Raw genomic sequence first — 27,866 nt, 5'->3', positions numbered from 1 at the left:
TGCAAAATGCTTTGTAGAAAAATTTCAAATTTTTGAAAATATTTCATCACAAAAGTTCCAGACAAGCGTTATAATGCATTAAAAATCATAAAGAATTTTAAAAATTATTTATTTGTCAAATTATCACAAAATTTCTTAATTCACATCCAAAACACTGAATTCGCCTCACACCTTAAGAAGTGATGCAAATTCATATAAATTTTTCTTATAGAAATAAAATTTTGACAAAATTTCCTTTAGAATAAACATTAGACAAAATTTGCTAAGGATATAAAATGTTGACAAAAATTCGTATAGAAATAAATTGTTACCTTACGTTTGTAAATTGAAGTTCGAGATAAAAGTTTTATTTTTATTTTTTAATTTCTGTTTTTTTATTCGATATTTCGATCTCCTTCGGAAATCATCCACGGGAATCTATATTGTATTAAAAACAAATATGTGATAATGACACGAACTTAGATGATGAAAACTTAGATGATGTAAATTGTTGACAAAATTTTCTATGGAAATAAAATTTTGACAAAATTCTCTATAGAAATACAATTTTTGACGTTTTCTATAGAAATAATATTTTGACAAAATTTTCTATAGAGATAAATTTTGACTGAGTGCTGCCCGATTCTACACTGAAAAAAATATTTACGTGATATTAAAGATTACGGAACCTAAATTTTACGATGCGAAATTTACAAAATATTAAGGACAAATTTCTTTAAAATAATGAAATTTTAATTAAAATAAATCTTTGCTTCAAAAAATTTTTTCATTAAATTTAGTACACAAATTTTGCAAATTTGCGTCCCTCCGTTAAAGTCCCATGTCTTTGAACTATGGCAAATTTTCCTTAAAGTAAAGAAACACATTTTTGATTTAAAGAAATTGTCCTTAAATTAACTGAAATATTGAAACTTTAGATTTAAGATAAAGTTCAGAATTTCTTTAAATTTGTAAATTTTACCAAAAATGCGTCCATCGTGAACTTCGTATGTCACTGAAGACATTCTTGCAATTTTTAACTCCAAGTTTTTTCTTCAAACTACAAAATTTTCTTTAACAAGTGAAAAAACTTAGATATGTCTAATAAATTTTCTTGTATTTGTCGAAAAATATTTACTTATTTTTATGACATCACGCCGAATGCCAACGTTTGTAATACTGTTTAGTTAAAATTTTCTACAAATATTCAAAATTTTCTAAAATTAACCGAAAGTTTTCTTCCTGGTGGGTTCACTGTTTTTTCAGTGTAAGAAAACATATTCTACTTTGAAGTATCCGTTATAATTTGGGTTTTTAAACTGGCATTTGTTTGTACGTGAGTACCTTTATTAATAAACTGCGAAAAGAGAATGAAAATTTGATAAATGAGATCTATATCCTAATTTTAATTTTATTGGTCCTGAATTTAATGCCAGATAGGTCTCTAAAAAATTTCTTTATTTTAGAGAAGCCGCATCTTTGGCTCGGAATCAATACCAAAATCCTTAAGGGAAGGTCAAAATCTTTGGATCCAAGTAAACTTTTTTTTGAGTGTATCTTAAGCTCAATGACAAGGGACCTCCTTTTTATAGCCTAGTCCGAAAGGCGTTCCACATTGCAGTGAAACCACTTAGATAAGCTTTAAAACACTCAGAACTGTCACCAGTATTACTGAGGTGGAATAATCAACCGCCGAAAAACTTTTTGGTGTTTGGTCGAACCTGGGTGCGAGCCTACGACCTTGTGTATGCAAGGCAGGCATTCAAACGACTTAATTGCATATTTGCTATAGTTTTGTACTTTATACTGGTGGGCATATTCTTTTTTCATGCCCAAACTGAAAAGTTTTTATAAAGTTTTTGGTTTCGATAACTTCAACTTTATCACAAATAAAAATAAATATTGCAAACCTTTCATTTTGCGTAAACAAGCTCGAAAAGATCGAAAAAGCACAAAAATCATAAAAGTAAACAAAAGTCTTTTTAAATAGCTATTTCGAAATTGTAAGAAACCATTTTTATACCCTCCATCATAGGATGGGGGTATATTAACTTTGTCATTCCGTTTGTAACACATCGAAATAATGCTCTAAGACCCCATAAAGTATATATATTCTGGGTCGTGGTGAAATTCTGAGTCGATCTGAGCATGTCCGTCCGTCCGTCCGTCTGTTGAAATCACGCTAACTTCCGAACGAAACAAGCTATCGACTTGAAACTTGGCACAAGTAGTTGTTATCGATGTAGGTCGGATGGTATTGAAAATGGGCCATATCGGTCCACTTTTACGTATAGCCCCCATATAAAGGGACCCTCAGATTTGGCTTGTGGAGCCTCTAACAGAAGCATATTTCATCCGATCCGGCTGAAATTTGGTACATGGTGTTGGTATATGGTCTCTAATAACGATGCAGAAATTGGTCCACATCGGTCCATAATTATATATAAACCGATCCCCAGATTTGGCTTGTGGAGCCTCTAAGAGAAGCATATTTCATCCGATCTGGCTGAAATTTGGTACATGGTGTGAGTATATGGTCTCTAACAATCATGCAAATATTGGTCGACATCGGTCCATAATTATATATAGCCCCCATATAAACCGATCCCCAGATTTGGCTTGCGGAGCCTCAAAAAGAAGCAAATTTCATCCGATCCGGCTGAAATTTGGTACATGATGTTGGTATATGGTCTCTAACAACCATGCAAAAATTGGTCCACATCGGTCCATAATTATATATAGCCCCCATATAAACCGATCCCCAGATTTGGCTTGTGGAGCCTCTAAGAGAAGCATATTTCATCCGATCCGGCTGAAATTTGGTACATGGTGTTGGTATATGGTCTCTAACAACCATGCAAAAATTGGTCCACATGGGTCCATAATTATATATAGCCCCCATATATACCGATCCCCAGATTTGGCTTGTGGAGCCTCTAAGAGAAGCATATTTAATCTGATCTGGCTGAAATTTGGTACATGGTGTTAGTATATGGTCTCTAACAATCATGCAAAAATTGGTCGATATCGGTCCATAATTATATATAGCCCCCATATAAACCGATCCCCAGATTTGGCTTGCGGAGCCTCAAAGAGAAGCAAATTTCATCCGATCCGGCTGAAATTTGGTACATGATGTTAGTATATGGTCTCCAACAATCATGCAAAAATTGGTCGATATCGGTCCATAATTATATATAGCCCCCATATAAACCGATCCCCAGATTTGGCTTGTGGAGCCTCTAAGAGAAGCATATTTCATCCAATCCGGCTGAAATTTGGTACATGGTGTTGGTATATGGTCTCTAACAACCATGCAAAAATTGGTCCACATCGGTCCATAATTATATATAGCCCCCATATAAACCGATCTCCAGATTTGGCTTGCGAAGCCTCAAAGAGAAGCAAATTGCATCCGATCCGGCTGAAATTTGGTAAATGGTATTGGTATATGGTCTCTAGCAACCGTGCAAAATTTGGTCCACATCGGTCCATAATTATATATAGCGCACATATAAACCGATCCCCAGATTTGGGTTGCGGAGCCTCTAAGAGAAGCAAATTTCATCCGATCCGGCTGAAATTTGGTACATGGTATTGGTATATGGTCTCTAGCAACCGTGCAAAATTTGGTCTATATCGGTCCATAATTATATATAGCCCCCATATAAAACGTTCTCCAGATTTGACCTCCGGAGCCTCTTGGAGGAGCAAAATTCATCCGATCCGGTTCAAATTAGGAACGTGGTGTTAGTATATGGTCGCTAACAACCATACCAAAATTGGTCCTATCACACAAAAATTGGTCCATATCGGTTCATAATCATGGTTGCCACTAGAGCTAAAAATAATCTACCAAAATTTTATTTCTATAGAAAATTTTGTCAAAATTTTATTTCTATAGAAAATGTTGTCAAAATTTTATTTCTAGATAAAATTTTGTTAAAATTTTATTCGGTTCATAATAAAATTTTCATCATTGTCAAAATTTTATTTCTATAGAAAATTTAGTTCAAATTTTATTCGGTTCATAATCATGGTTGCAACTCGAGCCAAAAATAAACTACAAAGATTTTATTTCTATAGAAAATTTTGTCAAAAGTTTATTTTTAAAATTTTGTTAAAATTTTATTTCTGTATACATTTTTGTCAAAATTTTCTTTCTATAGAAAATTTTGTGAAAATTTTTATTTCTATAGAAAATTTTGTGAAAATTTTATTTCTATAGAAAATTTTGTTAAAATTTTATTTCTGTAGAAAATTTTGTCAAAATTTTATGTCTACTTTGTCAAACTGAATTATATACGTATTGGATAGATCTTTTTATACCCTCCATCATAGGATGGGGGTATATTAACTTTGTCATTCCGTTTGTAACACATCGAAATAATGCTCTAAGACCCCATAAAGTATATATATTCTGGGTCGTGGTGAAATTCTGAGTCGATCTGAGCATGTCCGTCCGTCCGTCCGTCCGTCTGTTGAAATCACGCTAACTTCCGAACGAAACAAGCTATCGACTTGAAACTTGGCACAAGTAGTTGTTATCGATGTAGGTCGGATGGTATTGAAAATGGGCCATATCGGTCCACTTTTACGTATAGCCCCCATATAAAGGGACCCTCAGATTTGGCTTGTGGAACCTCTAACAGAAGCATATTTCATCCGATCCGGCTGAAATTTGGTACATGGTGTTGGTATATGGTCTCTAATAACGATGCAGAAATTGGTCCACATCGGTCCATAATTATATATAGCCCCCATATAAACCGATCCCCAGATTTGGCTTGTGGAGCCTCTAAGAGAAGCATATTTCATCCGATCTGGCTGAAATTTGGTACATGGTGTGAGTATATGGTCTCTAACAATCATGCAAATATTGGTCGACATCGGTCCATAATTATATATAGCCCCCATATAAACCGATCCCCAGATTTGGCTTGCGGAGCCTCAAAAAGAAGCAAATTTCATCCGATCCGGCTGAAATTTGGTACATGATGTTGGTATATGGTCTCTAACAACCATGCAAAAATTGGTCCACATCGGTCCATAATTATATATAGCTCCCATATAAACCGATCCCCAGATTTGGCTTGTGGAGCCTCTAAGAGAAGCATATTTCATCCGATCCGGCGGAAATTTGGTACATGGTGTTGGTATATGGTCTCTAACAACCATGCAAAAATTGGTCCACATGGGTCCATAATTATATATAGCCCCCATATATACCGATCCCCAGATTTGGCTTGTGGAGCCTCTAAGAGAAGCATATTTCATCTGATCTGGCTGAAATTTGGTACATGGTGTTAGTATATGGTCTCTAAGAACCATGCAAAAATTGGTCGATATCGGTCCATAATTATATATAGCCCCCATATAAACCGATCCCCAGATTTGGCTTGCGGAGCCTCAAAGAGAAGCAAATTTCATCCGATCCGGCTGAAATTTGGTACATGATGTTAGTATATGGTCTCCAACAATCATGCAGAAATTGGTCGATATCGGTCCATAATTATATATAGCCCCCATATAAACCGATCCCCAGATTTGGCTTGTGGAGCCTCTAAGAGAAGCATATTTCATCCAATCCGGCTGAAATTTGGTACATGGTGTTGGTATATGGTCTCTAACAACCATGCAAAAATTGGTCCACATCGGTCCATAATTATATATAGCCCCCATATAAACCGATCTCCAGATTTGGCTTGCGAAGCCTCAAAGAGAAGCAAATTGCATCCGATCCGGCTGAAATTTGGTACATGGTATTGGTATATGGTCTCTAGCAACCGTGCAAAATTTGGTCCACATCGGTCCATAATTATATATAGCGCACATATAAACCGATCCCCAGATTTGGGTTGCGGAGCCTCTAAGAGAAGCAAATTTTATCCGATCCGGCTGAAATTTGGTACATGGTATTGGTATATGGTCTCTAGCAACCGTGCAAAATTTGGTCTATATCGGTCCATAATTATATATAGCCCCCATATAAAACGTTCTCCAGATTTGACCTCCGGAGCCTCTTGGAGGAGCAAAATTCATCCGATCCGGTTCAAATTAGGAACGTGGTGTTAGTATATGGTCGCTAACAACCATACCAAAATTGGTCCAATCACACAAAAATTGGTCCATATCGGTTCATAATCATGGTTGCCACTAGAGCTAAAAATAATCTACCAAAATTTTATTTCTATAGAAAATTTTGTCAAAATTTTATTTCTATAGAAAATGTTGTCAAAATTTTATTTCTAGATAAAATTTTGTTAAAATTTTATTCGGTTCATAATAAAATTTTCATCATTGTCAAAATTTTATTTCTATAGAAAATTTAGTTCAAATTTTATTCGGTTCATAATCATGGTTGCCACTCGAGCCAAAAATAAACTACAAAGATTTTATTTCTATAGAAAATTTTGTCAAAAGTTTATTTTTAAAATTTTGTTAAAATTTTATTTCTGTATACATTTTTGTCAAAATTTTCTTTCTATAGAAAATTTTGTGAAAATTTTTATTTCTATAGAAAATTTTGTGAAAATTTTATTTCTATAGAAAATTTTGTTAAAATTTTATTTCTGTAGAAAATTTTGTCAAAATTTTATGTCTACTTTGTCAAACTGAATTATATACGTATTGGATCGATCTTTTTTGATTTAATATATACCACGTATGGACTTACATACAATTTAGAAGATGGTGTTAGGAGGTTTTAAGATACCTTGCCATCGGCAAGCGTTACCTCAACTTAAGTAATTCGATTGTGGGTGGCAGTGTTTAGAAGAAGTTTCTACGCAATCCATGATGGAGGGTACATAAGCTTCGGCCTGGCCGAACTTACGGCCTTATATACTTGTTATACCCTCCATCATAGGATGGGGGTATATTAACTTTGTCATTCCGCTTGTAACACATCGAAATAATGCTCTAAGACCCCATAAAGTATATATATTCTGGGTCGTGGTGAAATTCTGAGTCGATCTGAGCATGTCCGTCCGTCCGTCCGTCCGTCCGTCCGTCCGTCTGTTGAAATCACGCTAACTTCCGAACGAAACAAGCTATCGACTTGAAACTTGGCACAAGTAGTTGTTATCGATGTAGGTCGGATGGTATTGAAAATGGGCCATATCGGTCCACTTTTACGTATAGCCCCCATATAAAGGGACCCTCAGATTTGGCTTGTGGAGCCTCTAACAGAAGCATATTTCATCCGATCCGGCTGAAATTTGGTACATGGTGTTGGTATATGGTCTCTAATAACGATGCAGAAATTGGTCCACATCGGTCCATAATTATATATAAACCGATCCCCAGATTTGGCTTGTGGAGCCTCTAAGAGAAGCATATTTCATCCGATCTGGCTGAAATTTGGTACATGGTGTGAGTATATGGTCTCTAACAATCATGCAAATATTGGTCGACATCGGTCCATAATTATATATAGCCCCCATATAAACCGATCCCCAGATTTGGCTTGCGGAGCCTCAAAAAGAAGCAAATTTCATCCGATCCGGCTGAAATTTGGTACATGATGTTGGTATATGGTCTCTAACAACCATGCAAAAATTGGTCCACATCGGTCCATAATTATATATAGCCCCCATATAAACCGATCCCCAGATTTGGCTTGTGGAGCCTCTAAGAGAAGCATATTTCATCCGATCCGGCTGAAATTTGGTACATGGTGTTGGTATATGGTCTCTAACAACCATGCAAAAATTGGTCCACATGGGTCCATAATTATATATAGCCCCCATATATACCGATCCCCAGATTTGGCTTGTGGAGCCTCTAAGAGAAGCATATTTAATCTGATCTGGCTGAAATTTGGTACATGGTGTTAGTATATGGTCTCTAACAATCATGCAAAAATTGGTCGATATCGGTCCATAATTATATATAGCCCCCATATAAACCGATCCCCAGATTTGGCTTGCGGAGCCTCAAAGAGAAGCAAATTTCATCCGATCCGGCTGAAATTTGGTACATGATGTTAGTATATGGTCTCCAACAATCATGCAAAAATTGGTCGATATCGGTCCATAATTATATATAGCCCCCATATAAACCGATCCCCAGATTTGGCTTGTGGAGCCTCTAAGAGAAGCATATTTCATCCAATCCGGCTGAAATTTGGTACATGGTGTTGGTATATGGTCTCTAACAACCATGCAAAAATTGGTCCACATCGGTCCATAATTATATATAGCCCCCATATAAACCGATCTCCAGATTTGGCTTGCGAAGCCTCAAAGAGAAGCAAATTGCATCCGATCCGGCTGAAATTTGGTAAATGGTATTGGTATATGGTCTCTAGCAACCGTGCAAAATTTGGTCCACATCGGTCCATAATTATATATAGCGCACATATAAACCGATCCCCAGATTTGGGTTGCGGAGCCTCTAAGAGAAGCAAATTTCATCCGATCCGGCTGAAATTTGGTACATGGTATTGGTATATGGTCTCTAGCAACCGTGCAAAATTTGGTCTATATCGGTCCATAATTATATATAGCCCCCATATAAAACGTTCTCCAGATTTGACCTCCGGAGCCTCTTGGAGGAGCAAAATTCATCCGATCCGGTTCAAATTAGGAACGTGGTGTTAGTATATGGTCGCTAACAACCATACCAAAATTGGTCCTATCACACAAAAATTGGTCCATATCGGTTCATAATCATGGTTGCCACTAGAGCTAAAAATAATCTACCAAAATTTTATTTCTATAGAAAATTTTGTCAAAATTTTATTTCTATAGAAAATGTTGTCAAAATTTTATTTCTAGATAAAATTTTGTTAAAATTTTATTCGGTTCATAATAAAATTTTCATCATTGTCAAAATTTTATTTCTATAGAAAATTTAGTTCAAATTTTATTCGGTTCATAATCATGGTTGCAACTCGAGCCAAAAATAAACTACAAAGATTTTATTTCTATAGAAAATTTTGTCAAAAGTTTATTTTTAAAATTTTGTTAAAATTTTATTTCTGTATACATTTTTGTCAAAATTTTCTTTCTATAGAAAATTTTGTGAAAATTTTTATTTCTATAGAAAATTTTGTGAAAATTTTATTTCTATAGAAAATTTTGTTAAAATTTTATTTCTGTAGAAAATTTTGTCAAAATTTTATGTCTACTTTGTCAAACTGAATTATATACGTATTGGATAGATCTTTTTATACCCTCCATCATAGGATGGGGGTATATTAACTTTGTCATTCCGTTTGTAACACATCGAAATAATGCTCTAAGACCCCATAAAGTATATATATTCTGGGTCGTGGTGAAATTCTGAGTCGATCTGAGCATGTCCGTCCGTCCGTCCGTCCGTCTGTTGAAATCACGCTAACTTCCGAACGAAACAAGCTATCGACTTGAAACTTGGCACAAGTAGTTGTTATCGATGTAGGTCGGATGGTATTGAAAATGGGCCATATCGGTCCACTTTTACGTATAGCCCCCATATAAAGGGACCCTCAGATTTGGCTTGTGGAACCTCTAACAGAAGCATATTTCATCCGATCCGGCTGAAATTTGGTACATGGTGTTGGTATATGGTCTCTAATAACGATGCAGAAATTGGTCCACATCGGTCCATAATTATATATAGCCCCCATATAAACCGATCCCCAGATTTGGCTTGTGGAGCCTCTAAGAGAAGCATATTTCATCCGATCTGGCTGAAATTTGGTACATGGTGTGAGTATATGGTCTCTAACAATCATGCAAATATTGGTCGACATCGGTCCATAATTATATATAGCCCCCATATAAACCGATCCCCAGATTTGGCTTGCGGAGCCTCAAAAAGAAGCAAATTTCATCCGATCCGGCTGAAATTTGGTACATGATGTTGGTATATGGTCTCTAACAACCATGCAAAAATTGGTCCACATCGGTCCATAATTATATATAGCTCCCATATAAACCGATCCCCAGATTTGGCTTGTGGAGCCTCTAAGAGAAGCATATTTCATCCGATCCGGCGGAAATTTGGTACATGGTGTTGGTATATGGTCTCTAACAACCATGCAAAAATTGGTCCACATGGGTCCATAATTATATATAGCCCCCATATATACCGATCCCCAGATTTGGCTTGTGGAGCCTCTAAGAGAAGCATATTTCATCTGATCTGGCTGAAATTTGGTACATGGTGTTAGTATATGGTCTCTAACAACCATGCAAAAATTGGTCGATATCGGTCCATAATTATATATAGCCCCCATATAAACCGATCCCCAGATTTGGCTTGCGGAGCCTCAAAGAGAAGCAAATTTCATCCGATCCGGCTGAAATTTGGTACATGATGTTAGTATATGGTCTCCAACAATCATGCAGAAATTGGTCGATATCGGTCCATAATTATATATAGCCCCCATATAAACCGATCCCCAGATTTGGCTTGTGGAGCCTCTAAGAGAAGCATATTTCATCCAATCCGGCTGAAATTTGGTACATGGTGTTGGTATATGGTCTCTAACAACCATGCAAAAATTGGTCCACATCGGTCCATAATTATATATAGCCCCCATATAAACCGATCTCCAGATTTGGCTTGCGAAGCCTCAAAGAGAAGCAAATTGCATCCGATCCGGCTGAAATTTGGTACATGGTATTGGTATATGGTCTCTAGCAACCGTGCAAAATTTGGTCCACATCGGTCCATAATTATATATAGCGCACATATAAACCGATCCCCAGATTTGGGTTGCGGAGCCTCTAAGAGAAGCAAATTTTATCCGATCCGGCTGAAATTTGGTACATGGTATTGGTATATGGTCTCTAGCAACCGTGCAAAATTTGGTCTATATCGGTCCATAATTATATATAGCCCCCATATAAAACGTTCTCCAGATTTGACCTCCGGAGCCTCTTGGAGGAGCAAAATTCATCCGATCCGGTTCAAATTAGGAACGTGGTGTTAGTATATGGTCGCTAACAACCATACCAAAATTGGTCCAATCACACAAAAATTGGTCCATATCGGTTCATAATCATGGTTGCCACTAGAGCTAAAAATAATCTACCAAAATTTTATTTCTATAGAAAATTTTGTCAAAATTTTATTTCTATAGAAAATGTTGTCAAAATTTTATTTCTAGATAAAATTTTGTTAAAATTTTATTCGGTTCATAATAAAATTTTCATCATTGTCAAAATTTTATTTCTATAGAAAATTTAGTTCAAATTTTATTCGGTTCATAATCATGGTTGCCACTCGAGCCAAAAATAAACTACAAAGATTTTATTTCTATAGAAAATTTTGTCAAAAGTTTATTTTTAAAATTTTGTTAAAATTTTATTTCTGTATACATTTTTGTCAAAATTTTCTTTCTATAGAAAATTTTGTGAAAATTTTTATTTCTATAGAAAATTTTGTGAAAATTTTATTTCTATAGAAAATTTTGTTAAAATTTTATTTCTGTAGAAAATTTTGTCAAAATTTTATGTCTACTTTGTCAAACTGAATTATATACGTATTGGATCGATCTTTTTTGATTTAATATATACCACGTATGGACTTACATACAATTTAGAAGATGGTGTTAGGAGGTTTTAAGATACCTTGCCATCGGCAAGCGTTACCTCAACTTAAGTAATTCGATTGTGGGTGGCAGTGTTTAGAAGAAGTTTCTACGCAATCCATGATGGAGGGTACATAAGCTTCGGCCTGGCCGAACTTACGGCCTTATATACTTGTTATACCCTCCATCATAGGATGGGGGTATATTAACTTTGTCATTCCGCTTGTAACACATCGAAATAATGCTCTAAGACCCCATAAAGTATATATATTCTGGGTCGTGGTGAAATTCTGAGTCGATCTGAGCATGTCCGTCCGTCCGTCCGTCCGTCCGTCTGTTGAAATCACGCTAACTTCCGAACGAAACAAGCTATCGACTTGAAACTTGGCACAAGTAGTTGTTATCGATGTAGGTCGGATGGTATTGAAAATGGGCCATATCGGTCCACTTTTACGTATAGCCCCCATATAAAGGGACCCTCAGATTTGGCTTGTGGAGCCTCTAACAGAAGCATATTTCATCCGATCCGGCTGAAATTTGGTACATGGTGTTGGTATATGGTCTCTAATAACGATGCAGAAATTGGTCCACATCGGTCCATAATTATATATAAACCGATCCCCAGATTTGGCTTGTGGAGCCTCTAAGAGAAGCATATTTCATCCGATCTGGCTGAAATTTGGTACATGGTGTGAGTATATGGTCTCTAACAATCATGCAAATATTGGTCGACATCGGTCCATAATTATATATAGCCCCCATATAAACCGATCCCCAGATTTGGCTTGCGGAGCCTCAAAAAGAAGCAAATTTCATCCGATCCGGCTGAAATTTGGTACATGATGTTGGTATATGGTCTCTAACAACCATGCAAAAATTGGTCCACATCGGTCCATAATTATATATAGCCCCCATATAAACCGATCCCCAGATTTGGCTTGTGGAGCCTCTAAGAGAATCATATTTCATCCGATCCGGCTGAAATTTGGTACATGGTGTTGGTATATGGTCTCTAACAACCATGCAAAAATTGGTCCACATGGGTCCATAATTATATATAGCCCCCATATATACCGATCCCCAGATTTGGCTTGTGGAGCCTCTAAGAGAAGCATATTTCATCTGATCTGGCTGAAATTTGGTACATGATGTTAGTATATGGTCTCCAACAATCATGCAAAAATTGGTCGATATCGGTCCATAATTATATATAGCCCCCATATAAACCGATCCCCAGATTTGGCTTGTGGAGCCTCTAAGAGAAGCATATTTCATCCAATCCGGCTGAAATTTGGTACATGGTGTTGGTATATGGTCTCTAACAACCATGCAAAAATTGGTCCACATCGGTCCATAATTATATATAGCCCCCATATAAACCGATCTCCAGATTTGGCTTGCGAAGCCTCAAAGAGAAGCAAATTGCATCCGATCCGGCTGAAATTTGGTACATGGTATTGGTATATGGTCTCTAGCAACCGTGCAAAATTTGGTCCACATCGGTCCATAATTATATATAGCGCACATATAAACCGATCCCCAGATTTGGGTTGCGGAGCCTCTAAGAGAAGCAAATTTCATCCGATCCGGCTGAAATTTGGTACATGGTATTGGTATATGGTCTCTAGCAACCGTGCAAAATTTGGTCTATATCGGTCCATAATTATATATAGCCCCCATATAAAACGTTCTCCAGATTTGACCTCCGGAGCCTCTTGGAGGAGCAAAATTCATCCGATCCGGTTCAAATTAGGAACGTGGTGTTAGTATATGGTCGCTAACAACCATACCAAAATTGGTCCAATCACACAAAAATTGGTCCATATCGGTTCATAATCATGGTTGCCACTAGAGCTAAAAATAATCTACCAAAATTTTATTTCTATAGAAAATTTTGTCAAAATTTTATTTCTATAGAAAATGTTGTCAAAATTTTATTTCTAGATAAAATTTTGTTAAAATTTTATTCGGTTCATAATAAAATTTTCATCATTGTCAAAATTTTATTTCTATAGAAAATTTAGTTCAAATTTTATTCGGTTCATAATCATGGTTGCCACTCGAGCCAAAAATAAACTACAAAGATTTTATTTCTATAGAAAATTTTGTCAAAAGTTTATTTTTAAAATTTTGTTAAAATTTTATTTCTGTATACATTTTTGTCAAAATTTTCTTTCTATAGAAAATTTTGTGAAAATTTTTATTTCTATAGAAAATTTTGTGAAAATTTTATTTCTATAGAAAATTTTGTTAAAATTTTATTTCTGTAGAAAATTTTGTCAAAATTTTATGTCTACTTTGTCAAACTGAATTATATACGTATTGGATCGATCTTTTTTGATTTAATATATACCACGTATGGACTTACATACAATTTAGAAGATGGTGTTAGGAGGTTTTAAGATACCTTGCCATCGGCAAGCGTTACCTCAACTTAAGTAATTCGATTGTGGGTGGCAGTGTTTAGAAGCAGTTTCTACGCAATCCATGATGGAGGGTACATAAGCTTCGGCCTGGCCGAACTTACGGCCTTATATACTTGTTTTAAGTCTACTTTACTCCCTTGTTTAATCTTCCAATAGTTATTGCGGAACATGTTCACTGTCTAGTGTCTTGTTTGTTATAAAACAAACCAGTAGGCTACGTTTTGCAAGATTTCACGGGACAGAAAATTCTAGCAAAAACTAGCAATTTCTCTATCTAATATAATCTCCCTCCATCTCTCTTTTGTTGGGTTTTCGATGTAAACGAACGATTTAACGGAGCTAATATCGTCATTTTCGAGTCAAAAATCGTCTTCGAATTTGATGTGCATTATAAAAGAGAACAAAACCCAAAAATGCGAGTGAGTTCAACTTTATGTTCTCATTCGATAAAAAAGAAAACAAACAGTGAGAGCAGGGCTGCCAATTTTGCCGATTTATCGGCATTTTGACGATTTTTATGCCCACCACCATAGAATGGTGACGGGGGTATAATAAGTTTGTCATTCCGTTTGTAACACATCGAAATATCGATTTCCGAATATATAAAGTATATATATTCTTGATCAGGGAGAAATTCTAAGACGATATAACGATGTCCGTCTGTCTGTTGTAATCACGCTACAGTCTTCAATAATGAAGCAATCGTGCTGAAATTTTGCACAAACTCGTCTTTTGTCTGCAGGCAGGTCAAGTTCAAAGATGGGCTATATCGGTCCAGGTTTTGATATAGTCCCCATATAAACCGACCTCCCGATTTGGGGTATTGGGCTTATAGAAATCGTAGTTTTTATCCAATTTGCTTGAAATTTGAAATCTAGAGGTATTTTATGACCATAAAGAGGTGTGCCAAAAATGGCTTATAGAAACCACAGTTTTTATTCAATTTACCTGAAATTGGAAATCTAGAGGTATTGTAGGACCACAAATACGTGTGCCAAAAATTGTGAGTATCGGTCCATATTTTGGTATAGCCCCCATATAGACCGATCTCCCGATTTTCTTCTTGGGCTTATAGAAACCGCAGTTTTTATTCAATTTACCTGAAATTGGAAATCTAGAGGTACTGTAGGACCACAAATACGTGTGCCAAAAATTGTGGGTATCGGTCCATGTTTTGGTATGGTCCCCATATAAAACGACCTCCCGGTTTGGGGTCTTGGGCTTATAGAAACCGTAGTTTTTATCCAACTTGCCTGAAATTGGAAATCTAGAGGTATTTTAGGATCATAAAGAGGTGTGTCAAAAATTGTGAGTATCGGTCCATATTTTGGTATAGCCCCCATATAGACCGATCTCCCGATTTTCTTCTTGGGCTTATAGAAACCGCAGTTTTTATCCAATTTGCCTGAAATTGGAAATCTAGAGGTATTTTGGGGCCATAAAGAGGTGTGCCGAAAACGGTGAGTATCGGTCCGTATTTTAGTATAGCCCCCATAAGAACGATTTCCCGATTTAAGTCCTTAGGTTTCTAGAAACAGTAGTTTTTATCCGATTTGCCTGAAATTGTAAATATTCTGGTATTTAAGGCTCACAAATACGTGTATCGGTCCATTTGGTAATGCCTCCATATAGACAGATTTCACTTCTTGAGAGTATAGAAGGCGTACTGATCATGAAAATTGCTTGAAACTCAATGTTAAATTTCCAAATTTTATTTCTCGGGTGAAAATCTACAGATTTAAGAATTCAAATCAAGACGTTATTTTATAATTTTCTTGCACACTTGCAAGAGATGTTAATGGTTCCTCTAAAACTCAAACAAAAATGGTTCTTACAAATTCAGAATCTGATATAGTCTTCATAGGTAAAATCTTTAAATTTATCTTCGTGAAGTGTACTGGTTGAACTGCTCTGTTTGATCTGTCTTCAAACTCTCTGAAATTTCAAAGGAAACCCTAATATTTGATTCATAGTGGTGGGTGTTTAAGAACTTACTGCTGTATATAATTGTTTACTCACAAAATGGACAATTTCGATTTTTTTCCGATTTTAACGACATTAACTACGTTCTTTATACACATAGCTTAGGGAGTTAAAGTTTCTACATTTTGAAGAAATTTTTGAAAATATTAAAATTAATTTGACAAATTTTGGGAAAAAAACACAACGTGGAGTACTTTGGTTTTTCGAGTTTTGTCAAAATTCGTTCAAATAATCATGATTCTTCCAAACTCCACAGCAACCGTAGAAATTTTTAAGCAAAAAACTAAAATTAGATGATAGCTGGAGAATAATTCATTGGATGGAATATTCTGTTCAAAAAATAACCTAAAATGACATAACTCAAGTTGTTTTAATACTAAAATTGATCATGATTTACTCAGAATGAGCAATAGAAACTTTTACTAATTATGATAAAATTCTAGTTTCAAAATATTTAATTTTTAAATAAAAATGTTACTCAATTAATAACAATATTTTAGAAAAATAGATTTTTTATACAAAAATTATGATTTTTTTTTGTTTAACCAGAAAATGATTTTTATGGTAATGTTATTTGTATACAAAACTGATTTCTTTATATATTTTTTGTATTAAAATGCATGGTTGTGTACATTAATTTTCTGTTTTGTATATGAAATATATTTATAAATACTTTTGTTTTGTTTTTACCCAAAAAAAAAGGTTTAATTTTAATATTATTTATATTGCCGCTTTTTTGACGATTTTTAAAATGCAAGTGCCGATTATGACGATTTTTATCAAAAAAAAAAATGACGATTTTTCTTGAAATTTTATTGGCAGCCCTGATTGAGAGAGCTTCCATTACCATCAATATGAGTAGCATGAGTTTATTATCCGCTTCCTCTACTTGCTCAACGGGTTATTTTATTGTCAACCAAAAACTAAACTAACAGTTCGGTTTTTATACTCGTAGCGTATAGGTCGTGTTGTGTGTTATGAAAATTTGCTATTTTTGTAGTGTTGTATGTGTGTGTGTTTTTTTATTTCTTCTGTGGACTATATAACAGTGTTAAAAAACTATACCCATGACAAACATGCTCGCCAAATAGTTTGAATAAATCCAATTGGTGCTTTACATGTAAGTTTGTTTACTGTTCAAAGTTTTTAAAATGCTTACATTAATTTGTTGTTAATGGAGAAATTCATTTTGTCCAATACATACGAGAAACCGTTAGATTACTTACGTGCTGTACTTTTGTGGAAGTAGTTTTAGTGAGTATGAAATGTTGCGTTATTTACTAGAAATACAACATCAACCCTAAGCTGCGGTAGGAAAAGAAAATAAAATTTGTATTTCTTCATGCACACAAGCTTACATTAATTCAGAATACATTGCTTAAAGTGTTCACCACAAAAGAAAAAAATTGTAAGAAAACATAGTGGTGAATACAGCAGTGGGTTTACAGAGCATCAACCTCGTTGACAAGGGAAGAGGGGTAACATAAATCTACAATGGTGTGGTGGTTATAAAGGGGAACAAAAAAAAAACAAAACTGCGAGAGAGAGAGAGAAAAGAAGAGTTTGATTTTATGTTTTCTCTCGGTGAAAACCACACACCAGTGCTGCCGCTAGTCAAAAATTGAGTGAAGTAGATTTTGGAAAAAAGTGGAGTAGATTGAATAAAAATGAAGTAGCATACATTTTTGAAAACAAAACAACAGAATTCATATTATTATACCCTCCACCATAGGATGGGGGTATATTAACTTTGTCATTCCGTTTGTAACACATCGAAATATTGCTCTAAGACCCCATAATGTATATATATTCTGGGTCGTGGTGAAATTCTGAGTCGATCTGAGCATGTCCGTCCGTGCGTCTGTTGAAATCACGCTAACTTCCGAACGAAAGAAGCTATCGACTTGAAACTTGGCACAAGTAGTTGTTATTGATGTAGGTCGGATGGTATTGCAAATGGGCCATATCGGTCCACTTTTACGTATAGCCCCCATATAAACGGACCCCCAAATTTGGCTTGCGGGGACTCTAAGAGAAGCAAATTTCATCCGATCCAGCTGAAATGTGGTACATGGTTTCAGCATATGACCTCTAACAACCGTGCAAAAATTGGTCCACATCGGTCCATAATTATATATAGCCCCCATATAACCTGTCCCCCGATTTGGCTTGCGGAGCCTCTAAGAGAACCAAATTTCGTCCGATCCGGCTGAAATTTGGTACATGGTGTAAGTATATGGTCTCTAACACCTATGCAAAAATTAGTCCACATCGGTTAATAATTCAATGATTAAAACCGCTACGTTCATCGTAATTAAAGGAATAGGAAAAACAATTAGGTAATATGGGGAAAATTTAAAAATTTGAAGCAGAACAAAAAGTGAAGCAGATTTTTGGAAGATGGAGTGACGAAGTAAATTTTGTGAAAATGAAGCAAAATACTTCGATTGAAGTAGTAGCGGCAGCACTGCCACACACAAACAAACATTGAGAGTTTCCGTTGTTGTCAACTTGAGTTGCATGCGTTTAATATCCGCCTTCTCTCCTTACCCAACATGTTATTTTATTGAGATCCAAAATTGAAACTATGATTGTATCGTTTAGTTGGTTTTGTGTGTTGCGATAATTTTCCACGAACGATATTTTTTGTAGTTTTGTGTTTTACTTTATTTCTTCTGTGGACTAGTGGACAGTGTTAGAAAACTATTTATACACATGACAAACATACTCGTCAAATAATTAGTGTTTGATCAGTAATGACTTTTGAATTTCGAAATATTTTTTTTCATAGGAGAAAATAAATTTGTCTACATCAAATTTGGAAATATTAATATTTGGACTCCTTAATTCTTATTTCAATTATAAGTGCTTTTGTGAATTTAATACAAACGTTTTTAATGACATCTTTATCAAGTTCAGAAATTCTGCACTCGTCGCTAAAAGAAAAAAGAATACCCTAAATAACAATATTGATTAAAAACGATCAATACCACTTTCATAACAATCAAATTCTGTATTTGGCAATACAGTTAAGTTTCTTAAGCTTTTCACAGTCTAATCTGATTTATAGGACAAGTTGTCGTCAATTAAACTCAATACTGTAATTGAAAAAAAAAACCAACACCAAAAGCACCAAATTGCGCTTTATATTGACATCACGTACTAAATTACAATCAGATCGGATAGCATTTTCACCTACAAAAAGCTCCGGAAATAAAATCTGGGAATCGGTATAAGTATGGACCGATATAAACCAATTCTTGCATGGTTAGACGTATTACATTTTAATCAGATCGGAGGATATTTGCTCCTCCAAAAGGCTCCACATCTGGGGATCTGTTTATATGGGGGCTATATATACCCAGCAAAAAAAGCGTAGCCAAAAAGTAATGAAAATGTTATTTTTGGATCCGGAAGTGATGCAAAATTGAGGCAGAAACGATTAATTTAACATGGGCTTGTCATAGGACGGAAGTCCTCCATTTCAACAGCCGGTGCATTGAATTTGCATCATTTCTTTAGGTGTGATCCGAATTCGATATTTTGGATGTAAATTAAAAAATTCTGTGATATTTTCAAATAAATAATTTTTTATATTTTTTATAATTTTTAATGGAATCTAACGCTTGTCTGAAACGTGTGACCTCAAATATTTTCAAAAATTCACAATTTTTTCAGATTGGATTTAGCATTTTTTTCGACAAAATTTAAATAATTTGTACCATTTTATGAATTCTTAAACTGTTTTTAACCAAGTTGAAACAAAAAAAGTTAAGATTACCCATTAAAAATATGAAAAAAGCATGTTATAAAAAATTGAATGAAAATAACTTCCTGTGTAGTTAAAATAAAGGACACCATTGTGAGTACATCTTCTCGAAGTGCTTTTAAAGTTGTGCCTTTGGAAGAACTTCAAAAATTTTTTGCTGGGATAGCTATCGGTCGATAAAGAGCAATTTATGCACGATTGTTAGAGACCATATACTTTCACCATGTACCAAATTTCAACCGGATCAGATGAAATTGCAGCTCCAAAGGCTCCGCAAGCCGAATTTGGAGGTTTATGGGCACAGCTGCCACTCGTTTTGAAGAAAATTTTTCAAAAAATCTACCAAGTTAAAAAAAATCTTATTTTGAAATTTTTGATCAAATATATACCTTGAATTGTAAATGTGTCGAATCTTAAATATTTTAACGATTTTAGCTTGCACCAACAAGGCAAATTTACTACTTCTACAAAAAGGCAGAACTTACTCACAATGGATTTTCCTAGTAAGACCGTACAGGAAAATTTAAATTTTAAGGATATTGAAATTATAGAAAATTTTGTAAAAATTTTATTTGTTACGAAAATGTTGTGAAAATTTTATTTCTATAGAAAATTTTATTTCTATTGAAAATTTTGTCGAAATTTTACTTCTATAGAAAATTTTGTCAAAATTGTATTTCTATAAATTTTTTTTTCAAAATTTTATTTCTATAGAAAATATTGTCAAAATTTTATTTCTGTAGAATTTTTTATCAAAATTTTATTTCTATAGCAAATTCTGTAAAAAAATTATTTCTATAGAAAATTTTGTCAAAATGTTATGTATATATACATTTTTTCAAAATTTTATTTCTACAGAGAATTTTGTCTAAATTTTATTTCTGTAGAAAATTTTGTCAAAATTTTATTTCTATAGAAAATTTTGTCAAAATTTTATTTCTACAGAAATTTTTTTCAAAATTTTATTTCTGTCGAAAATTTTGTCAAAATTTTTTGTCTATAGAAAATTTTGTCTAAAATTTATTTCTATAGGAAATTTTGTTGAAATTTTATTTCTAAAGAAATTTTTGTCAAAATTTTATTTCTATAGAAATTTTGGTCAAAATTTATTTCTTTAGAAAATTTTATTTCCATGGAAAATTTTGTCAAAATTTTATTTCTATAGAAAATTTTGTCTTTATTTTCTATAGAAAATTTTGACAAAATGTTATGTCTATATAAATTTTATTTCTATAGAGAATTTTGCCAAAATTTTATTTCTATAAAAAGTTTTGTCAAAATTTTATTTCTGTAGAAAATTTTGTCAAAATTTTATTTCTATAGAAAATTGTGTCAAGATTTTATTTCTACAGAAAATTTTGTCAAAATTTTATTTCTGTCGAAAATTTTGTCAAAAATGTATTTCTATAGAAAAATTTGTTGAAATTTTATTTCTAAAGAAATTTTTGTCAAAATTTTATTTCTACAAAAAATTTGGTCAACATTTATTTCTTTAGAAAATTTTATTTCCATAGAAAATTTTGTCAAAATTTTATTTCTATAGAAAATTTCGTCATCATTTTATTTCTATAGAAAATTTTGTCAAAATTTTATTTCTATAATTTTGTTCAATATTTTATTTTTATAGAAAATTTTGTCAAAAAATTTTTATTTCTTATTTGGTCAAAATTTATTTCTTTAGAAAATTTGGCATAATTTTATTTCTATAGAAAATTTTGTCAAAATTTTATTTCTGTAGAATTTTTTATCAAAATTTTATTTCTATAGCAAACTCTGTCAAAAATTTATTTCTATAGAAAATTTTGTCAAAATGTTATGTCTATATAACTTTTCTCAAAATTTTATTTCTGTACAAAATTTTATTTTGTCAAAATTTTATTTCTATAGAAAATTTTGTCAAGACTTTATTTCTACAGAAAATTTTGTCAAAATTTTATTTCTAAAGAAATTTTTGTCAAAATTTTATTTCTATAGAAAATTTGGTCAAAATTTATTTCTTTAGAAAATTTTATTTCCATAGAAAATTTTGTCAAAATTTTATTTCTATAGAAAATTTCGTCAAAATTTTATTTCTGTAGAAAATTTTGTCAAAATTTTATTTCTGTAGAAAATTTTGTCAACATTTTATTTCTAAAGAAATTTTTGCCAAAATTTTATTTCTATAGAAAATTTGGTCAACATTTATTTCTTTAGAAAATTTTATTTCCATAGAAAATTTTGTCAAAATTTTATTTCTATAGAAAATTTCGTCAAAATTTTATTTCTGTAGAAAATTTTGTCAAAATTTTATTTCTGTAGAAAATTTATCAAAATTTTATTTCTGTAGAAAATTTTGTCAAAATTTTATTTCTGTAGAAAATTTTGTCAAAATTTTATTTCTACGGAAAATTTTGTCAAATTTTTTTGTCTATAGAAAATTTTTTCAAAAATTTATGTCTATAGAAAAATTTGTTGAAAATTTGTTTCTAAAGAAATTTTTGTAAAAATTTTATTTCTATAGAAAATTTGGTCAACATTTATTTCTTTAGAAAATTTTATTTCCATAGGAAATTTTGCCAAAATTTTATTTCTATAGAAAATTTCGTCATCATTTTATTTCTATAGGAAATTTTGTCAAAATTTTATTTCTACAGAAAATTTTGAGTAAATTTTATTTATGTAGAAAATTTTGACAAAATTTTATTTCTATAGAAAATTGTATCAAAATTTTATTTCTATAGAAAACTTTGTCAAAATGTTGTTAATATTTTTATTTTTATAGAAAAATTTTTAATATATTATATTTGTAGAAAAATTTTGTAAAATTTTATTTCTTTAGAAAGTTGATGTTACTCTTAGCTGGGGAGGTAAATTTGGCAAAATTTACCAACAAAATCAAGAATTCTACCAATCCAAAATACCGAATAGTAAAAAATATAAAATTTTTTGCAGAATTCAATCAACTATTGCAACGGTGCTTATGCACCCTCAACAAAAAATCGCTTCTTTAACATATGTTCCAAACATATTTTGCAGGAAGCACTTATTGGATTCTGCCGAAACATTAATATGTTTGTTTTATGTGAACATATTATATGTTTGGAAGCATTTTGAGCCCAGAAATAGTATGAGCCCAAAATATAGTATATTTTCCCCAAAGAAGATTGTGCTCATTCTCTCACATAATATTCACTTCCACGAATTTTTTTAGTTCTTGGCATCTTTTTCTGTAATACCAATAATGTTGAAGAAATTATTCAATTTTATACATTTTTTTATATCTTACCTTTCGCCTGGACGGAGAATCGAACCGAGGACCTTAAAGTTTGTAAGCCAACACATTATCCACTGGGCTACGTAGCTGTTATAGACACCACTAGACAATTATCGTTATAAGTTACATTTATATAGCATAGTTTGCAGCGCCCATGAGCCCATGCAAACATAACATTATTTAACAGAAACATACATTTGTTGGCCACGTGGAGCAGTGGTTAACATGTCCGCCTTGCATGCAAAGGGTCGTGGGTTCAATCCCTGCTCCGACCGAACACCAATTTTTTTTAATTTACACATTTATATTTATACTATATTAAATTTTTATAATGAAACTTCGAAATATGGGTTATTAAAGATTTACAGTCAGAAATAGTGCTTGACTTCAACAAAATGGACTGAGCTTTTGGATAAAATAATATTTTTTTATTGCAAAAATAACAATTTTGTAACAAAAAACGGTTTTTGGCATAAAAGTTTGAAATTTTGCAAGGGATTCAAAAACTCTAACAAAAGAAGCACGTGGAGTCGTGTATAAACATACATAAATAATTTTATAATATACACATAAATTTATTTAGGCGTGAACAGTTTTTTACTAGCATTTAACACCATTTTAAATGTATTTAAAACTTATCGTTTTGTACTTAATTTCATTTTTATCTTTAAGGCCGGTTTATGTTGGTTCCGAATGTTTATTCTCTTTACTGCGAATACTCATTCTAATATTCAAATTAAATAATATTTAGACTTGGGCATATTAAATTTTTGGCCTTATCATAAAACAGTTTTCCGAAACAACATACAAGCGGTTTCAAAAAATTGCTCTCTTTTCATTCTCTCGCTGTGTTATGTTGATATCTTTCGTCAACCCTTCCGGTTTCCATCTCTGTTTCTTTCTCTTTCTCTCTGTCGCTCTTTGAATAAAATATCACAACGTATATATGTTTACTCGAAATTTGTAAATTTATATATGTTTACATTCACACATATTGTTGTTATGAAACATTCATGTCCCAAGCATAATATATTCTAACATATTAACATATGTGTCCCAAACATTTAGTGTTAGTTTAGGAACATTACATGGTTGCACTTAAATATATTGTGTTAAAAAATTGTGCCCGAAACACATTTTGTTTATATCGGAACATATGAAAAACATATTTTTCTAACAGTGTGGGCGTTATACCTAAAATATGACTCATGTGCAATACCTACATCAATAATAACTAATTTGCTATATAATCTTAAGTATTTGTTAGCCATTATTTTATCTGCTTTTAAATCTTACTTACAGGGTCCTTGCTGATCGTCAATCCATTATCGATCGTCTGCACATCGGACAAGGCGACAGATATTTCCAAATGGTAGCTTTTTTAATTTTGTCTATTCAATTAGGTTAAAGATTTCATATTCAATACAATTCCACAGAATTTTCTATCGATTACAACAAATCAGAACAATCCCAGCGGTTGTGAAAATGACAACTTGACATGATAAACTATGTCGGACATAATGTTACCTACTACCTACATTTGTATACAACCGCAAACTCTTTGTGATATTCTATATGTTTGATGTAATTGAACTTTTGATCATAGTTCGAACAAATTGTGATTTGTTAGGACTGAACATGCATTCTACTGCATGTGTGGTTTTAATTTTATCATCCCTTCGGAAGAGCCATAAATAACAGCGAACAAATTGAGATTTACATTGGTTGTGGTTGAACTGATTGAAGTTAGAAATTTAAGCTCACCCCTGCTCAGGCCATTATGCCATAATAATGTGACACCTCTTTCATGTATTACCACCAACTCATCCCCCGCTCGCGTACGGATTGAGTATTCAAGTATTGGCGGTTTTTTTTGTCACAATTTGTCACAAAGAGAAACGAAACTTTAAAGATATTCCGCTACCATGCACAGCCAAGGTTATATTAGCACCACAACACACACACACTTTGGCCACCATGCCCAGACTCGTGTCCTCACCACATTCGCTAAGAACTTTGAAGTGCAGTTTACTGCTGCTACTCAGATTTCTTGTTGATTGGAGACAGCCAAGAGATATGGCAATGTCTGGGTGTAGTCAGCCATCAATGTCACATGCAGCAGTTGCTGATGCAACTTCACTTAAAATCTACGGTTTCTCGTTCAACCCATCATCATTAAGTGTGGCATGTGTTGTGCACTTTGTCTGCAAGGATAATGAAGTTCATTTGTAATGGTCGCATGAGGTGCATGAGACGATTCATGAGTTCCACTCAAGCTTTATTACTCATGCTATTGTATCTTCATGTATTTAATTTAATTCCAAATCCATTATCTGAATAAACTTTTGTTGAATTTTGAAAATTTATTTTTTTCATAGAAAATTTGAATGTAAATTAATTAGGGGTTTCAATAATAAAAATCACCACCACTCAGGAAAAAGAAGCCTTGCTCAAAACAGAAAGAAAATCCGATTTTTCGAACCAAAATCGGATCAAAGTTAATGAATTTTACACAGCCCAGCAAAAAAAAATTGGAAGTTATTCCACGACCATTTCTTTTAAAGCGCATCCCAGAATTACCCATAATTTTTTCCACTTCCGATGCAGTCCTTTTGGACAAGTTCACAAAAGTTTATTTCAAAGCGCATCCCAGGATCCCGTATCGATTTTTTTCACTTTTTGGACAAGTCTGAGAAAGTACGGAAATAGGCAGATTTTAAGTTAAAATTTAAAATTTAAGTTTAAAAGGTAAAAAATAATAAAAAAGTAAAAAAATCATCCCCGCTGGGATTTGAACCTGTGCCGTTTGACTTTTTCACATCCGTGGAAGCTCTTTTGAAGTTCTCAGGAAGTAGTTAGAATGTCATGCAGTGGTGTCATATTAGGTTCATATCACAGACATTTGAATAGACGCTAAGGCGTTCTGTTATGGTGCCAACATACCCAGGTTCAACCCCCTGTGGAAGCGAAGAAGTTTTTCAATTTGTAAAAATTAGATAATAAGAAAATAAAGGTGTAACAAAATATAATGATAAAAATAAAAATTTTGTTTGTCAGTTTTTTTTTTTAATTTCTTCATCCAAATGAACTCCCAAGGTTTAACTTCTGAAGCAATGGAAAAGATCCAAAAATTGAGTACTTCCGTTCTATGAGAAGCCTTTGTAAAATTCAAGTGTGCACTACTTCCAGATCACAAATTAGGGATCCAAACTACTTTTTTGGAAGCTCTTTTTTTGCTGGGAGGCTTCTCATAGACTGGAAGTCACTGCATGTCAGCCAAATAAACGTTAACCCACAATGAAAGAAAATGTAGGTTTATTTTAGAAAAATTTAACTAAAATAGTTTTATAATGGCAACATGTTACAAAGAAGTTCATTCTTTTAGTCAAATTGAAGAAAATTTTTTAAAAATACTGATGGAAAAAATTGGATTTTGGATGAAGTAACATTTTGTCAACATTTTAGTTCTTTAGAAAATTGTGTCAAAATTTTATTTCTGTAGAAAATTTTGACAAAATTTTATTTCTGTAGAAAATTTTGACAAAATTTTATTTCTGTAGAAAATTTTGTCAAAAATTTTATTGCTACAGAAAATTTTATCAAAATTTTATTTCTATAGAAAATTTTGTGAAAATTTTATTTCTATAAAAAATGTTGTGACAATTTTATTTCTATAGAAAATTTTGTGAGAATTTTATTTCTATAGAAAATTTTGTCAAAATTCTATTTCTATAGAAAATTTTGTGAAAATTTTATTTCTATAAAAAATTTTGCGAAAATTTTATTTCTATAGAAAATTTTGTCAAAATTTTATTTCTATAGAAAATTTTGTCAAAATTTTATTTCTATAGAAAATTTTGTCAAAATTTTATTTCTATAGAAAATTTTGTGAAAATTTTATTTCTATAGAAAATTTTGTGAAAATTTTATTTCTATATAAAATTTTGTGAAAATTTTATTTCTATAGAAAATTTTGTGAAAATTTTATTTCTATAAAAAATTTTGTCAAAATTTTATTTCTATAGAAAATTTTGTCAAAATTTTATTTCTATAGAAAATTTTGTTAAAAATGTATTTCTATAGAAAATTTCTATACATAAATTGTCAAAATTTTATTGCTATGGAAAATTTTGTCAACATTTTATTTGTTTATACAGAAACCCTATATTCTACAATCAAATTTTAATTTCCCCCAAAAACGCATAGAAATTCCCAAACACCAAATATTTTCATACGGATTTCGATTCATTGTTATCGATACCGCCCTGTATCGAGTTATGTCATTATTACGACTTCCGCAAATAATTATTCGAGCTCCATCTCTTTCGCTATCATCCGTTGTACTGGTAAGACTCCAACTCTATCCAACGAAATAAATTCAGAATTATTCAAACAATCCTAATTTGTTTGTTTTCCTTATCTGGATTTTCCTTATATTTCTCTATGCGGAATAAATCTCCATACGTTCTTGCGGAGAAACTCAAGAGTAAATCGATATTCTTGGATTTATATTGGCTTTGAGACGACCCCCGTATACCTCCGTTTCATAGTTCACCTCATCAAGCTCCAGTCAAAGACTAGGGTGACTTGGATTCCCACACACATTAACATATTTCTATAGCAAATTTTGTCAAAATTTTTTTCTATAGAAATTTTGTCAAAATTTTATTTCTATAGAAAATTTTGTGAAAATTTGGTTTCTATAGAAAATTTTATTTCTACAGAAATATTTGTGAAAATTTTATTTATATATTTGTCAAAATTTTATTTCTATAGAAATATTTGTCAAAATTTTATTTCTTTAGAAAATTTTATTTCTATATAAATATTTTGTCAAAATTTTGTTTCTATAGAAAATTTTGTCAAAATTTGGTTTCTATAGAAAATTTTGTCAAAATTTGGTTTCTATAGAAAATTTTGTCAAAAATGTAT

The sequence above is a fragment of the Haematobia irritans genome, chromosome 5 (genome assembly GCF_050003625.1).
Source record: "Haematobia irritans isolate KBUSLIRL chromosome 5, ASM5000362v1, whole genome shotgun sequence".
Lineage (NCBI taxonomy): Eukaryota > Metazoa > Arthropoda > Insecta > Diptera > Muscidae > Haematobia > Haematobia irritans.
This window is presented reverse-complemented; position numbering follows the sequence as displayed.